At 49.6% G+C, this 17599-nt stretch overlaps 1 protein-coding gene across 1 annotated transcript in view; it reads left to right on the top strand.

Moving 5' to 3' along the window:
- The window catches only part of ds (dachsous cadherin-related 1), a 50578-nt gene that overhangs the window by 15337 nt on the left and 17642 nt on the right, over window positions 1-17599 (top strand). The gene's annotated exons all lie outside the window — the stretch shown is intronic.

The raw sequence follows: 17599 nt of genomic DNA, 5'->3' as shown, positions 1-17599 counted from the left end.
TAACTTCCGAAGCGGCTCCCAGCCACCAGCTTCTTTGGCCAGAGGCTAAAAACAGGACAAGTTGGCAAATCTTTTTCAAAATTTTATGAGCTACTCGAAAAAAGCGGCTCTAGATGGGGCTATATTGGCAGGAAGCTGCAACTAAGCAGCTCTGAGTCTGACTTTGGGAGCCTGCAAAATGAATACCGCATATATGAAAGTCTGTAAGCTATACTGGACTAATGGGGATTTAAGAAATAATACTATCCTTTTCAATTACTATCCTGGCATCAGCCAGGCTTCTTGAAATACTCGTTACATATCACTCATTCCTATCTGATCGGCTGGCAACGAGGCATAACTAAAGCGCCTGTGCCTAATCAATTATCTTCACCATCTTTAATTAATTTTGTATTATTCGGCCTGCCTCCCTGCGCCGGCAGCTGCTACTCCTGCTCCGATGGCGTCGCTGATCATCTCTAGCACCTGGGAGCCTTGCAAATTGGAGCCTCTTCTTCCTCGAAACATAAATCGTGTAGCACATAAATCGGAATCGGCCCAATCGGAAATTGCTTTTCGTTATCGATTTACGCGCCTAATCGACGAGCGACTAGGCCCTTTCGCGCAGTGCCACTAGAGAACTAATGTTGGATCGGAATTTTGGGGCACCTACTACTAGTTGATCGAACCAGTCGCCGTGGCTAACGTATCATCATATATCTCCCCGCTGATTTGCATAATCTGCTATTAATTGGGGGGGAGACAAAGCCCGGAGAGAGCGACAGAGGAACGAAGAAAATTGATTGGCCCGAAATGCCAAGCAGCAACATTTGGACAGTCGGACTCGGGGCAATGGATTCCCATTTCCAACCTATCCATTGATTAATAAAACAAATTCGAAATCTAAATTACGACTCTAGCCCGCGAAGCGGAGTATTCAAATGAGCAAACGAGAGTTCCACTCGAAGCACTACTCATATCCGAAGAAAGTGACTTGGACTGCTGCATACTCGGATACCCGAGGCGTGTGATCGATTGTTGAGGAGTCTTAAAAGTCTCAAGCCAAGATAGTTCCTGAACACACATTCTTTGAAAGCATTACGAGGAGAACCGTTGGACAACCCCCAACATAAATTGCATCCACTCCGCCACGGAGTGGAACACCCGCAATAAAGTAGGATCGGGGCCTAACAGGATCGAGTGGAGAACAGCAGGTTGTCGCCTGCCTTCGGAGGCTGCCTCCTCAAATCGAACAAATGCTTTAATTAAAAATGTGTTCGCCTATTTTGTTGGCCCACTCCCCCCTCCACCCACCTGGCTTACACGGTTAACCGTTACTATTTAGCCAACTCACATGCGAAGGAGATAATAGGGCGGACGGACTAGGGGGGCACCCGAGCGCCAGTCGAAAATCTGTCATAAATTTATTATTTTCAATTAATTATTGTGTGTCTGCCCGTGTAGTCGGGGCTGCTGTCGATCGGTTTGGCTTTGGGACGCCCAGAAATAAACATAAACAAAGCACATTTGTAAGGGGGACGGACGCAAGGCCCCAAATGCTTATTAAAGACCCCATCGGGCCAGGCCGGGCCAAATGCCAAAGTGCTCATTAGAGGAGCTGGCCAAAAGCATAGCAAGCGGTGCGTAATTTATTGCTGGCTTCGGACTCAAATTTGGGAATTGGGCAACAACTAGTTCTGCTCCAAAGCCGGAGGAGAGCCCCCAAAAGTGTCGCTCAGATATCGCCAATTCCAATTTCCAATCGGACGGTTAAACGGCAATGCCAATTTAGCAACGCGCAGGAATCTCTGTTATTGATTGAGTTTTTCACAGTTTTCCGATGAATGGGTTGCCGGACTAGACGGCCGGCCGGGCCTGAATGAAATCGCAAAAAGGCAAAGCCCAGTGCCGAGGGGCTTATGCAACAGTCTTGGCTTTGCTTTTTGGCCAGACGATCAAAGCAATTTTGCGATTCCATTGCAATGCAACAAGGCGAGCGTACAAAAATGTCATTCAGCGAGGCTCCAAATAGACAGCTCTGTGAAACGAGAGTCCCAGGCCGACACTGAGACACCAACTTCCAATTAGACATGGAGAGGACCAAGGCCTAAGTTGGGTGCCTATTGGTAATGCGCATACTTTGACTATCAATTGAAGCCAGCTGATAGCCAACCAAACTATGAACCACGCTTCCAGGTCAGGTCCAACGTTTCACACAGCAAGTGGCAAGTGGCAAGATGGCCGGGCCAAGATGGTTTTTTGCATTTTATAGTCCAGGCCGGGCCCGTGGTGCCGGTTTGCAGGCCCCCTTCCCTCCCGGCCACTCCCCAGGCAACCAGTGGCTGCTGCGGGCAGGGAGGAGCATGTTCATGGCCATGGCGAACTAATCAGAAAATTGAATCGCTTTAATTACTGCACAAGCAATAGGCAGAGGAGAAGCGATCGGTGGCAGGTGGGAGAGGTCTTGGAGCCCGGGAGGATCCTCATCAGAGGCTGGTCGGCCTGCTACTACCGAGACGGGGCCTCTTCTTCTATGAGAAATGATTACACAAATTCTGCAATAAATTTTAATACGCGTGTAATGAGAGTATGAGGAATGGTGCTGAGTAATTAGGAAAGGAATTTCCAGGTGGCTGGGTAGTAACCTCTTGCCCAGGGGCCTTTGCCGAAATACCAACTAGCCCAATGACACATAAAAGTTCTGTCCAGAAGAACCGTTAGACAGGCGTAAAGTTCCATTTCCTGGATGGGAAGCAGAAAAAACCCAGTGGTCAGCGTTTAACGGGATACTACTGGGCTCGGACTTCCCACCCAAGAAGCCTACCGTTCCGACACTGAAAGAAGCTTAGATTTATTTCATTGCCGAACCACCTTTGTTGGCCAACTTGGACAGTATGTCGGCCAGCCCTAGTTGAGCTGCCAGCTCCTAGGCCCAGCCACCGTGTCTGTTCCCGTTGGGGTGTGCAAGCTGTAATTTGAGCTGCCGAAGCTGTAACGTTTCAGATCTGAGTCACTTCTGCGAGTCTCCTTGGGCCACAAAACACACTCACGGACCCCGAACGACTTCATTTCTTAGCCCCATTCGAAATGCCAAAAGTTTTCGGGCAGCAGCGGGCCGGAGTTCCCAGCCACTCTTGGTCTACTACAGTGCTACTAGGTACCCCTCCAAGTGGGAAGTGGGAGCCGGGGAACTGACTGTAACTGACACTCCAACAGCAACAAGTGGGTGGACGTTTATGTCTCTTTGTCTTCGTTCGGTGCTCGTTTATGCTCTTCATTTCGGGTAGCTCTGCCACAGAAATGTGGCTTCAATGGCCTCCTAATGGCCTGAGAGGAGACTACCCGGCTGCTACAAAAGAACGGCTGTCGAACACCACATATTGTTGGGTACCGTCGATCGTCTCTGTCATATAGACTCTTCACGGCTTCGAATCAGAATGCGAAATTAGTCACATGAGGAGCCCAGCTTTCTGTAAAAATATAAAAGACTTGATTACGGCACTCGCTTTCTGTAAGAGTGGTAGAAGAATGCGGCTCTCTGTCTTCTCAAGCCCCTCTCAGGCCACGCCTTCTGGCCAGAACGGCCCGGTCCCGTGTTTACGAGGTGAGAGCCGAGGCCCAATGATGATCTTAGGAGCCGACCCAGAAACTCTCCCGTCCAAGCCAGGCTTGTGAAATCGGAAGCCATTTCTGGGCCCACTCTTCCTTTCTCTTTCTGCTCGATGTCCGCAGCTCCATCATAATTTTTTGCCAAGCCCTGTGGCCTGTTTTGCACTTTTTGCTTCTTGCGCTGCTGCTTTACATTCTCGTGCAGAGGAGACAGCACCAGCCACTTTTTTGGCCCTTGTGCTGGTGGTGGTGGGCTACCGAATCAGCCGCCTGTGGTGGTGACTGGGCTTCGGCCGAGACGCCATCATCGTGGTGGCCGTTTGCACCGCCCCTCGTCCGGGGGATCCGCTCGGGTTGGCTTGGAGGCCATGCTGGTGACTGAAAGGACCTGTACGGGCTGTTGTCTTTCTCTCTGAAGTGAAACAGGGGCTGAGTGCTTGTAATTACTGATGCGAGGAGCGGGAGACGCAGAAACAAATGGCTAAATGCTTAACCCACGACCAAAACTGGCAAATACTTTACTTCTGCCCTTTTAGACTGCTCGCCGGTGAGGGGGTGGAGCTCGGGTAAGACTAATAAGGAGATCCTGGCTAGTTTACACGCCTCGCCAAGTTCGGCATTCCTCTTCAGCTGCCACTGTCAACCTGCATTTGCATTTCGCGTGACTGGCGAGAGGCTCCATTTTCCTGTTTCCACGGGACGGCGCAGAGATCTGTGGGCAGCAGACTCAGAATCACAGCTTCCCACCACTTGGCCAGTGGACTATGGACAGTGGACAGTGGAAGTTTGGACATCTCCCCTCAGAAACAGAGTGCCGCAAAATTAGCCGCCACCTCATTAGGCAGGCGAACCTTATCTTGCCACGGGGAACGGTATTTCCACAGCCGAGGAGGAACAGATATGATTTGCCTATGACAGCAGACCAGTTCTCCGTCCCAGAGGTGTCGTCTCAAAATTCAAATTGTCGATCTGTTGAGCCCCCCTCGGCGGGGCTCTCCCCACATCAGCGGCTGAATTGCCGCATGATTGATGCCTGTTTTGCGTGTCTCTCGCCCCCCGTCTTGGCCGAAGGCGGCAAGGCCAAGACTTGGACTTGAAGTACAGTTAGAAGCTCCACCGTGGCGGACAGGGGCGTTCGAGCGAAGGAGCGCTCGCATTCGATCCAATCCGAACCGATCCGCCAGCGTCTGACATTATCTTCCAGGCGAGGCGCTCTACCAGCCGCACTGCAATCTGCGACATCTGTCTGGTGGATACACTCGCAGAAAAAAGATACCCCTGGACATGCCTCAAAAACAAACATAAGAAATAGATAAATAATGAAGCTTTAGGTCTTTGACTCTGAAATTTCCAATATTTAAGATCATAACATCAAAGTTCTTCCAAAATATGATGGAGCAGCTTTGGCTTTGGTTCACTGTAACCTCTTTAGGGGGCGAACCTCGTTACGCGCGATACCTTTATATACGACTGGCCGTGGCAAGTATTTCTTTCCATTTTCCGCTGAAAAAACGCATTTGACTAACATAAATTTTCTCATTGTTTACCTTCGGCTGCAGACGCTGGCCTTGTAGTTGCAACTGCCACTGCCGACTCTGACTCCGACTCCGACTCCGAATCGCAACTGCAACTGCAACTGCCGCATCTGCCTTTAGCTCCGAGCTGGAACTGGTCTGCCTTCTGCGGCCACAATGCCGCACAAACCGTCCTTTGCATCGCCAGCCCTCCTCCGGCATTGTCAGTTGGCCGGTTGTTTGTTGTTGCATTTACATTTTTGGTGTCGATTCAATTAGTAAATATAACCAAAAGCAAACACACAAACAAACCCGAGTGCTGGATGGCGGGATGGCCGGCTAGCTGGAGAGCTGCGAGCTCATCTGGCAGGAAACCTGTACAACTGCTGGCCATGCTCATGCCTAAATAGCCGCAGAAGACGACTCCAGCTGTGGCATCCTTGCTGATAAATCTAGCATGTGGCAGGGGGCGGTTGCTGGGCAAACACTTCCTGCATACAACTCGCATCCAAAGTTTCGAAAGTCGCGGCCGAGTGTGTGTGCAAATTGTTCGCTAATGAAGTGTGCGGACGAAGGGTAGAGTGGGGAAATATGGCCGAAAATGTAGTGGTTTTCCCGTGAATTTCTTAATCGCGCAAACCAAAGAAGCCTGCTCATTTCACAGCTTAAATGGCAGTGAGTCTGAGGTGATCACAGCTAATCACCAAAAACAAAGCTAGTCCCTAGGCTCCGCGGTTCCTGACATTTAAGCGGGCAAAGGCGCCGCCATCTGCCAAAAAAGGTGAAAACCCGCCCAACAAGCCTCTCTCACTAAGCCACATAATATTACACTGAGAAAGACGTGGACCTCAAGTCAAGAGTCGGTGGAGGTCTCAGTCTTTTCCTTTTTTGCAAGTGCAGTGACTTCCAAGACAATGTTGCAGATTTTGATTAAAAGGTGAAATAATGATGTTAACCTCGAAGCTGCAGCTTAGCCCGGGTCTTGCCGGCTGCTTTTTTGGACATGCGGCTTGAAAATCGAAAAATGGGGCCGCCATAGACACAGCCTGGGAGCTGGCAGTAGGCAGCAGGCAGGCAGCAGGAGCGGGGAGAGATGCCAGCCCGGGCGTCCAGCCGGGAGACAATTCAGAGACAATCAGGGAGCCAGCGGCTGGCAGAGAGCAGGATGATTCGAAAATCCCGAGCCCGGAGCCGATGATTTAGTGCCCAGCTGGGTCCGAACACATAAATTCACCTGCGCTGACAGTTCTCCGCGTTCTCAGAGCTATTCTGCGGCAGGCTCTTCTCTCCTCTCCAACGAGCTGCAAGCTCCCAAGAAAAGCGAAAGGCCGGGGAGGGAATCTGCATCTGATAGCGAATCGAAGCCCACAAATTGTTAAATTGAATTGAAGTCCTGCAGTTGCAGCTTCACTCAGCGGTCGTTTGTCTTCTCGGAAGCTCTATTGGGGGTATCTGGCTGGAGAGTCAACCGTGGCGGAAAAGTCCCCACCAATGGGACGGGGGGTGGGGGCCAAGTGATTGACTCATGAAAGGCAAACAAGCGGTTCAAACTAAAATCGAAACTAATTCAAAGGAAATGTGATTAAAATCGAGGCCGGGCTCAAGTGTTGCGCTCCTCGTTCCTGTTCCCTGTCCTTCAGCGATTCCTAAATCTTTTGTGATGTCATTATATTGAGGAATGGCAGCGAGGCAGTGGCAGACGTTGACATTGAATGGAGCAGAGGATTCCAGCCAGCAGCCAGCCCGGACCAGGCCAGACCAGACCCTTTTCTGCTGCCCACGATACCTGTACCTGCTACCTGTGGCCCTCTCTGACTGACTGACTGTCCGCGAGGGGCTAAGCTCAATGCGAATGCCAAAAAGCAAAGCTAATCGCTGCCCAAGGAACGTTGAACGCTGAACGCTGAATAAAATGCAAAGCGAAAGACGACTCTGGCGGAGACAAAGGCTGCAGGAAAAGAGGGCGAGCCCCGGGAAGGGGCCACTGCAAGAATGGCGGCATTTGGGCTTAAGCCACGGCAATGAATTCATCGTTGACATATCTCGTTAATTTAATTTCTTATCGTAGGGATAGCATCGGCTTCGACTTGGTCCCCAGATCCTCCCTCCTCCTACCCAGCTCCTCCCGCCCGGCATCTGCGACTTGTGCTCGGAAGCCGCATGGCTGACTGATTTCAGGAGCAGGGAGGTCGCGGCTCTGGAGCGGCTGTCTGTGGAACAAGGGCCGCAGTCTGGTATGCAAAATAGCTGCAAGGATGTGCCGCGGCTTCGCGGTGACTCGCCTCTTCGGACAAGGCAACAAAGGTAGAAAAACAGAAAACAGGATCAGAAACTGCCAACGTGATTGGTCTGAAGGCCTCTTCGGTTCACCTCCCTCCCAAGTCTGTTGGCTAATACAAGTTTTTGTGAACTATTTACGCATTTCCCTGCAATACCATTGATAATCAATGGAGGGCTCAGCTGCCAATCAACTTTGAAGCCCGAAGATTTGTGATATGCCGCTTTTGGCCTGACTCGTTTTGGCCAAAAAACAATATGCCAAGTCTTCTGCTTAATGTGTATTTGCTTAATACACTGAGCAACTCCGAAACGTTTTCCTCAATTAACGATAAGGCATCTGGGACGCACTTGCAGCCTGCATGTGCCCCGTTTGGGGTAGCCCACATTAAGCCGCATTCGCACAAATTAACGCAAAACGTTATCACAGAAGTCGCGTCTTCTCTCGCAGCCCTTCTCCACCTACTTTCCGCCTAACGAACCGCGCGTACTTCTTGAGAGGGCAACACCCCACATAAAACTGCTCCCTGGAAGCCCACCGTCCCAGGGATCCCAGGGGCCCGGGCAGGGGAGCACTCAGTACCACACCTTGCCAACTGGTGTTGAAAGCAATTTTAAAAATGATGAGTATGATCGAACAGTTCTGCTGCCGCCGCCGTCCTGCCGACCTGCCATTGTCCCTGGGCTGCCACTGTAGGCTTTTCGATTTACTTTCAATATAATTTGGGACCCCGCTTCCAGACCTCCTCGGTCCTCCCGTCCCGTCCCTCCCGTAAGCCCTGCACAAATATTTGCTGGACGACCGGTCTGGACCTTCCTGCCTTTGTCTTCGGAGATGCGGCCATTGGCAGGCTCCTCCAGCTGGAGTGGAAGCCAATAAGCAGTTTGGCTTTATCGCTTATTAAAAATCATTTCGCTCTTCGTATTTTCAGTTTCCAGACAGGCTCTTCCGCACACCCTCCTGCCCCCTGCCAGCCTGCCTCCTCTCCCTTTCCTCGCCCTTTGGCCGGCTTTGTTATTAACTTTGACTCACATGTCGATCACTGCTGATGATTTTGTTCAATTTAAGCGCACATGAGAGCGCCGTCTGGGTCTCCGTCCTCCGAGGATGAGCCAGGTCTGCCACTCGAAACTTCCTACATTCCGAAGGCGGCTGCTGTGCATCTCTTCCCGAGATCGTGACTGTGTGCGTCTATGTGTCAGGCCCGTGATTGAGATCTGATGATTGAGAAAGTATTTATTCAGCCCCCGAAAATCGAAGTATTCGAAAGCGCAGAGGAGAATGTAATTTGTTGGAGTACCTTGCTTTCAATCTCTTCCGGAGAGTGAAGTCCATTTCGTTGCGTGTAGCCTGCCCCAGTGAGGGCCAGAAAAGATTGACGGTCCTGGTAACGACATCCTATGGTCGGAGCTTAAACCTAAGCTGCCCCGAATCGACTTCGCTTTCATTCATGCCCTCCGCCCCTGCCCCCGTAGCCCAACCCCTTCACATGTGTTTGCCATGGCAAATTATGGCAAATACACACCTTATGCCTTATTCCCGATGCCCACTGCGGTCCAGGGACTCGCCTTCGCCTTCGCATCTGCTGCCCGAGTCCGCTCCGAGTGCACGCACCCCATGCACAAATTGTAGCCACAAGTTGCCGGCCCTCCACTCTCCAGGCTCCACCTCGAGAGGCGATCGCGCCTCGCAGTCCGACAAGTTTCAAGACTTTTCGTTTCTTGGTCTCTCGGTCATCGATTTTATTTCTTATTGTTTCCCTGGGCCTCCACCTCCAGTCGCCATCGCCATCGCCCTCTTGCTGCTCTTCTCCGACGATGATTACAAGATCACTTATCTGGCTTCAATAAACTTCGGCATCGGTTGCTGTTATTATTTTTTAATGTAGTTTTTTAAGTACCATCAAACACTTGAGACTATGAAGCGAGAACTGCTTCCCCCGCCCGCAGCCGCAGCCCCCTCCTAGCTAGCCTGAAAAAATCATCTCGAAAAGTAGTTTAGCCCCATCGATCGATACCACGAGGTAATTACCCTGCGATCGATTGCTCCTAGCCCGTCCCTTCATATGAGTTTTGATTTAGCTTTTCTGGGGGGCGGTGAGCGGGAGATTAGCATCGTAGACTCTCGAGCTCCGCCGAGGAATTTCAATTTTAGGCTTATCTTCTCCGGTCCAGTCGCAGTCGGGCTGGTTGGACCTGCCCTGCAACACTTTCTTCCGTTTATTGATATTCCCGAGCCTGTCTCGCTCCCTCTGATTGCCTTTTGTCCGAACCACCATCCTTCGAATGCCCATCAATCGCAAGTACAGTAATTTGCTCCGAGTTTTGGAGCAATGGTCTCCCCATTACCACATAACTCGGGTTTATGGCCACGCACGGCATTACCACGACGCCAGCAAGCAGGCAGAGGAGCCCGAGTGTTAATCATGGAGCTTCCATCTTTCAACAATTCGGTACAATGTGGTCATGTCTCCCGTCATTTGTAATATTTTCCTATAGAGATTGCTTACTTTCTTGACAGTGTTGCATTAGTAAATCACACTGTGATACCTGAGACTCACTGCTAATTACAAAAAACTGGCAGAAACATCCTTTGTTTGCTCTCCAAAGAAGAGCTACTCCTGCTCCCCAATCCCCAATGGTTCTATCGATCTTTCTGCTCCGCTGATCGCCCCGGCATTCCTTTCGCTCTCTGCTGGGCCTTGTGCTGGAACACATCTGGCCTTTTGATTTTAATTATATATTGTGACCAGTTCGAGTCCAAGTCTCTCGGCAAAGAAAACCTTCATATCGAAGTGGGCGTGTCTCTAAATAAATTACTTTTCTATACTTGGAGTCGACGCTGTCGAGTTTCCCACATGTGGCACAGTCTGTTTTGTTTCTCTTCTCGATGTTGTAGCTGTATTTTTTAGGTTAGTCCGCGGTCTGCAGTCTACAGTCTACAGTCCACAGTCTGATGCCTGGCATTTTTTATTTCTGCTGGAAGCTTGGAAAATTGTTTGCTAAACGCCCTTTCCTGTGGTGGAGCTGCCGCTGCTGTCGCTTTTGGGCTGAAGCAGCTCGTAATTAGCATAAATCACTTCAAAAAAGGCTTCCATTTCGGGTTGACCAAATTTGTTTATAGACTCTATAGCTCTTTTGGCATTTTGGCATCTCCTGACATCGCCCCGCTCCCGGGGCAGCCCCGTAACTTCCTAGTTCCCTTTCGGAAAACAACAGCCCGACATGGTCCAAGTCACGCATTGCTGACCAAAATTGGTCTCTTACTCAAAGTCCGAGGAGGCTTTTCGGGATGGCAGAGGCAGAGGCGATTGGATTGCAGTTTGTTTTTTCCAGCGTTTCTTGCTCTTTTCTTTTGGCCAGAAAGTTTGGCAATAAAGGCCATTTGCATTGCTCACCATTGCCGATTCCAACAAATAGAAAGTACAATTCGGTAATTGAAAGTTTCCCGAAAACAAAAACCAAATGAAGAGCCAGTCGTTACTTCGATTTCCCGTCCAAGACTACTTTCGCGTAATCGCAATTAATTCCAGTTAGTAACTATACTTGCCCCACACACTTTTCGAGTGGAGCTCCTCCCCCTGGATTTCATAGACTGGATTTCTTCAAAAGCTTCTTCATAATTATTCCAGCCGAAATACTGGTTTAAATCGCCACTTGGCTCCCTGAATCGATTACCATTAGTTCCACTTTTTCATAACCGCAATTAAAGGCCGTGGATTACTTCCAGTCACTGGATTATTGACTCAAAACTACTCCTATTATAAGATATTTTTTTCCGCCATTTCCCCAAATATTTTGCTTCACATTTCATATATTTTAACCACTCCCCGTTAATCTAATTGAAAAAACAGCTTACCAAGTTCGCATGCCGGTGATGACCAGCTCACATAATATTTCCGTCATTAGGCCGCGGTAACGAGTCTTTCGGGCCGATTGCATAAGGACGAGAGCCGCGTTGCAGCGTTTCCCTACTGCTTTGTTCCCCGTAATTTGTGGGACGTGAGGCGACGATGAGGAGGCCGAGACCTGGGAGTAGAGATTCTGTACTGGCTCCCACTCACAGCCCAAAGTACATGCCGAGACGGGAGCGTGGGGCACCAATTATAATGTTGCGCTTGTTGGCCATAAATTCGCGTCCGCTTATCATTTTCATAAACAAGTCGCAGCAAATGGGAGCTGCGCTGGAGCTGCAGGACTTATGCAATTCTCACTCGAACTCCAACTCAGACTCAGACTCAGACTAGGGGTAATGACAGGTGTTTTTGGCCCGTTTGAAGCCTAACGGAGCCCCGAAATAGAAACATACAAATGGGAGCCCAGACCATTGCCTGTGGGCAATGGTCGGAGAAGTGGTCCCTCAAGATGACTGCAACCGGCGGGGGGTCGCCAACGCAGACCCCAAGCAGATATTTACATTAATACAAAGCCCGGCCAATTTATACACGCCAGCAGGTGGAACACCGTCATCTGAAGAATCTTCGGTTGGTGGTCAGAAGGATAAAGGGGATATATTTAAGACTTTACCATAGAGAAAGTGATCTTCCAACAAGGAGCATAGCTCCTCCTGTCTTAGAAAATGAAGAAATCTTCATCCTGAAGTTTTAAACCTATCATATCCAACAAGCTTGAACAACACACGTTCATCGTTTCTGAAGGAAACTCAATCACAGATATGTAGATAAAAGTGGGGAATAAAATTGATATTTGCGGTTTGGGGTCTGTTGTTTTTTCTCTAGCCCTTGGGTTTGTTGTGGCCTGCATATGATGTTTGGTAGTTTGTACTTTTATTGAACTATTTCGGCTTGAAATCGTAGGTCAGGTCAAGCCGAGGCTCCTTATCCGTTGTTAGCGCATAATTAGCCAACGCCCCGAACCGAAGTCTCCTCCCACCTGATTCACCCGAGTCCGCCCACCACCAAGTGCCATAAACATAAATCACATTGGAAAACCACCGGGAAAACGGCACCACACCACTGGGATGTGGCTGAGCGGAGACTGGGAACTTAATTGCAGAGTTTGCATAATGCTTTTAAGTGAAAACGACCGGGAAACACTGCAATCCCCCACTGCCGAACTCTCAATTCCCTTTCATGAGGATCCCAGGCCTCAGAGGTACTCCATAGACTCTTAGAATAAGTTCGGTTCAGAAACTAGAATATTTTGTAACAACTTCCCAGTGGGAAGAACTATACCCTCTGGAAGAGTATATTCAGAGAAAAACCAAGTTGGCAATTTGCGGCTTGCCTAATGGCGCAAAATATTTCAAATAAACATTGAAAAACACTCCGAGGCGACGGGCCATGAAGTGAAATTCAATTTAGCCACACACCCCGCCCCGGTCCACACCACCCTGCGCCGTTGCACCACAATCATAATTAATTTCGGCGGTTATCGCTCGGCCTGCTTCCGAGTAATCCACTTTGCAGTGACTTAAGCCTGGCCTGGTCTGCGTCTTGAGCTCAGCTCTGTCGCGGTTCCACCTGCCGCCCAGCAACCGAAAATCAACAAAATCAATATTTAAAATCCCATAAATCGCCAGTCTGGCTCACACAGAGAGAAATGGTTCATGATAGACTCTATCTATAAGTGTAGATTTTATAGGAAACCTTTAAAGGGACATCTAAAGAACAGCTTATGGCAGTCCTTGAGGAGTACTTCCATTTCCAATTTTTACCAAAATACTTTTTTGGGAGGTGCATCTCATGCGTCCACATTTTTTGTGCTCCACACACTTTTTGCCGCCGCCACGACTCGACTATGACCACTTTTCGATTTGATTTATGCGGCTCTCGGTCCCGCTGGGAAGCTGAGTGGCTAGGTGGCTCGGTGGTTCGGTGGGGCGTGTGGGTGCGTCTCGCCTCTAACTGGAATTGCTTTAAATTACGCAAATTCAAATGCACGGGCGAGCAGTTGAAACAAAGTAGAAACAAAACGAATCAAGGCTGGGGATTGCAGTTCGAGTTGAACTTTTGATTAACTTATTGGACACCCAGACCACAACAAGCATGCCCGGTACCGTTAGCCATTAGACCCGAGCGCTCCCAGCTCCAGTCTCCAGTCTACAGTCTCCAGCTCCGAGCTCTGGCACTTGCCTTGTACAGAGAGTTGTCCACTTTACGTGCTCAGTGTTCGCATTTATCAAACCCGGCCAAGAGTGAAACCGAAACCCACCGAACTCGGAGACCCCAGAGGAGTTGCGGTCCAAAACCAAGATCGAAAGTGACCAAAGTCGGCGACAAAAAACCGAAATAGAAATCGTTGCGGGAAATAAAATAAATAAAAAGCCTCAACCGACTGAAAACGAAACCAAATAAAAGTGTTTGCTAATTTATTGGAGCTCTACGCTGAGATATGTAGAACGAATTAGTGAGCCACAGTACCCATTCCAGGAGTTTCTTTAGAGAGTATCTGATCTTCTGTTCAGTTCCGAGAGAGCGCCTGCTCATTGCACATTTCGATTCTGTGCAAATATTTACACAATCCCAATAAATTTATGCGCTCTTCTTCACATTTTCAATTTGCCAAGGAAGCCTCCTCCGGTCGGCTCTGAATTTATGCAAAGTCTGGAACCGGCCAGCGGGTCCGCGCTGAGATTGCTGTTGGCCTAGAGAACCATCGAAGATCGAAAATCGACGATCGAGAACTGAGAACCGACTATTCACGTGTGGGCGGACGAAATCGAATTGAAATCCAATGATTCGCAGAGGTGGTGGGAGGTGCGGAACAGCGAGACGATCGGGTAATGGAGTCAAGTCGACGTCTAGGGCTGGATGATGATTCTTATCGCCTGGCTTTTAGCTAAAGGCCTGATTGCGATCTGCGAGCTACGAGGTGAGCTGGAGCCCTCCTCTGGCTGTGGAGATGGTTGTGCGAGTGCCTGGCTGTGTGTGTGGCCCAGTTGTGGAGCGGCAGTTTATGGCCATCGACAACTCATTGACAATTTCCTACTTGGGTGATACTTTGGGGAAAGTCGTACTCTTAAACACAGGCCATAGGAAAGCCAATTCCAGGTCCCGTCTCGGCACGGAGCATGTATTTCTTTCGCGGCGTGAACGAATCAGAAGTGGACGACATCTTTCGGGGTCTAGGAGGTGCCCGCTGTCATGAGCATGACTTCCTGTCGCTCTTGATTTCATTAGGTGCGTGGGCGAGGACAGGAATAGGGAAGCGACGACGCAGAGGGCAGCTCGTTAGCTCGGAGGACCCAGAACCCGTGGAGCGTGCACCCAGCATAATTAGCTGCCACAGCCTCCCCGGCGAAGGAACTGCAGTTTAATGAGGAAGCCATTGATTAGCGCCCGCGATTACGAGGGAGGCGAATCACAGGCAAAGGAGCTTCGAGTGGAGAATTGCTGAAATCCAGCCTAAATGCTAAAATAACAGCCACCGACTTCGACGCTGGGTCGTGAACTTAATCGCAGACAGCTATCCTCCAAACCGAGCCAACAGCCAAACTGAGTCTTGCATTCCAGGCGGCACCAACTCCATGTCCAGGGACGTGGGCAACGATCCATCATCACGGTCGGACTTGGAGTCGAAACTGCAGATGGGACGGGGTCAGGAGGGAACTTGCAGCTGCAACAAAAAGCGGCAGGGGCATCTGAAACACAGGGAACGCATTCAGTCTCTCACCACCCTCCGCCGTTTCTGTTTCTGGTTTGCAGTTGTTGTGTTCGCATGATTTTGGCCATTTGCGGTCCGACTTCCACTGCCAGGCCAAGTCCACGGCCAGGGGCTAAATGTAAATCTCCCTCGCCCGGCCTCCCCCTCCTGCGCTCACGCATCTATTGGTATTTTGATTTATCAATAGACGTTGCTCCGCGCTTTGTGGCGAAAGCAAAAGTTGAGCCTCGGCCGGGGCCTGATGCCAGGCTCTGTTGAGGGAAAGGCGGCCCCACAGTTGAACCGCAGGCGGGGGTCGAGGGGTTTGGGGGCACTGGCAAGCTGGCTAGAAAGACAGCTGCGGCGGCGGAGCCTCCAAGTGCCAGCAAACATAAATCAAATGAGGAAGAAATGTACAAGATAAATTTTTAAGCACACTTATTTAACACCTAACAACCTTGTTAGATGCATTTTGATGATGCTCCAGTACGAACGCACCTCTCAGAGACAAGGTGGAGTAGAAAAGCGGCGCAGAATAGAGCTACACGGCGAGAAGTCGGGGCGAGAGGCAGCACAGGGCGATCTAGCTGGACAGCAGAGGGGGATTCTTTTCGCGCAGTGCACTGAGAAGGAGAACGGAGTTGGGAACAAGTCAGAAATCTATACCGGAAAATTAAAAATTCTTAATAACACGACAAGCGGCACAGCGGTGGTTCAGTGGGGCTGCCCCGCAGTGGTGCAGTGGAGAAGCAGCGTTGCAACAACTGTTAGAATGGCTTTTCGGTGTTTGACGATGTGCAGCGACATCAGAGCAGAAATGGCCAGAGTCTCGGAAGAAAGAGCCGGGCCGAGCAGAGCAAACAGAAATAGATCGTTCCCACCTTTCTCCGACACTCTGCCGCGCCCCTGCCCCGTCCTAGAGGCTCTGCCCCATCACATCTGGTCACATATAAATCTTCGGCTCTTCAGAGACCGAAAAATAATTTATAAAAATTGCAATAAATATTGAGAGGCCCTGATAAGGCGTCGCCATAAATCAGCTGCCATGTTGGAGACCCCGCCAAAAGCCGGCCGGACAGGGGGCAGCATCCGGAGAGGGCCGGACCCGTGACTAATCAAGGCAAATGTGTGAAATCTCTCCACGCCTCTGAGCATTTCCGAGGTGCGAAGAAGCGGCTTTATTACTTTGAGCTCCGGCAAGAGAAGCGGTTTTAATGCCAAATCGATGGCTGGTCAGTCGCAGGTTCACAGGCTTTCTATATAGCACATAGTAACCTGCATTGGACCCTCCTTAAATAAAGGTATGTCCACACAGACAGATCTGCACTGAGCATGAAACCAATCTTTGAAACCTACACCCGTGGTGAGACAACCACTTTCTTCGCCCCCAATGGGATGAGTCGCATTAAATTCCGATCCAAGCTGCCATTTGGCACTGGCTTTGTGAGAGGTACTCCAAGCTGCGCTCAAAACCGCAAAACTCGAGTCAGAAAGGCCACTTCGCATCAGGCACCTTTTCCTATTGGATAACCCATTGCGAAGGGGTCAGAAAAATCATTCACATCTACCGGAAATTGCATAAGAAGTACGCGAGCAGACCTCGAGTCCGAAGGCTGCATGTTCCCTGATCTGCGGATGTCTTATCAGAACTTGTAGCTCCCAGGGATGGTGGGGTAGGGCCCTCCTGACTATGGCTAATCTAGAAGACTAAGAGTTTCCACTCACTGGATCATTTTGCCAACTTTAATTAGCCATTTCAGAGCTACCAATAGGAGGAACAAATTAACATTTTATTATAAAAGAGTTGTGGCTTTCTGTTGGCACTCGGGTGCTAATAAAACTGCAACCACGAGCATCCGCCTCTTGCCTTGTGTCTTTCGGTTTCAAAAGCCATCTTCATCCTTTTGCTGTCTTGGTGTTAACCAGGCCCGTTTCCTCCATCTTCTCGTTTTGGTTTTTGTACGTTAAATAAGGTAATTGAATGAAATTACTTTTGACAGCTTATTTGCATACATCAACAGCAGCAGCAGCAGAAGCAGAAGCTCGGCCTGTGTTGCAGTCAGAGTCCGAGATGCAGGCCTTGTTAGGCCATAATTGGTCATTGGTTCTTGTCCGACCCCTCTCCCTCCGGCAGCCCCGGGAAAGTGTGAGAAATGAGTGCTGACAAAGATGGATAACTCACGACTTATTCCTTATTTTTGGCCAACAGACTTTGTTATCCTTATGTCCTTTCTTTTTCGATATGATTGTTTTGGGGAACCTACCCAAGTTTCTTTTAATTTTCCATTCATTTTTTATACATACGTAGGTATAAATCTGTTAAAAGATAAAACTCTGTCGAATCCTATACTAACGCTGTCGAGATCAGGTTGCTTTTCCCTTTTGCGATTGTTTCCACCAGACCATTTAACTAAGCTTAATGAAAGTCTAAGTCACAGCCGCAATCTAAGCGGATCTTCGCCAGTCTCAGTCCTCCAGCGCCCATTCCTGGGACTCCACCAAAAAGGTAATTAGCAGCTTAAATTCGGCGGAGGACCCCGAGCACGTTTTGTTTTAAAATTTAAATGCATATCTGTCTCTGGATTGCGGAGAAGGACTGCTGACTGTGCACAGAG

Source organism: Drosophila bipectinata, chromosome 2L (assembly GCF_030179905.1).
Source record: "Drosophila bipectinata strain 14024-0381.07 chromosome 2L, DbipHiC1v2, whole genome shotgun sequence".
NCBI classification, from domain to species: Eukaryota; Metazoa; Arthropoda; class Insecta; order Diptera; family Drosophilidae; genus Drosophila; species Drosophila bipectinata.
The sequence above is the reverse complement of the archived record's forward strand: the minus strand, read 5'-3'. Positions and strand labels throughout refer to the sequence as shown.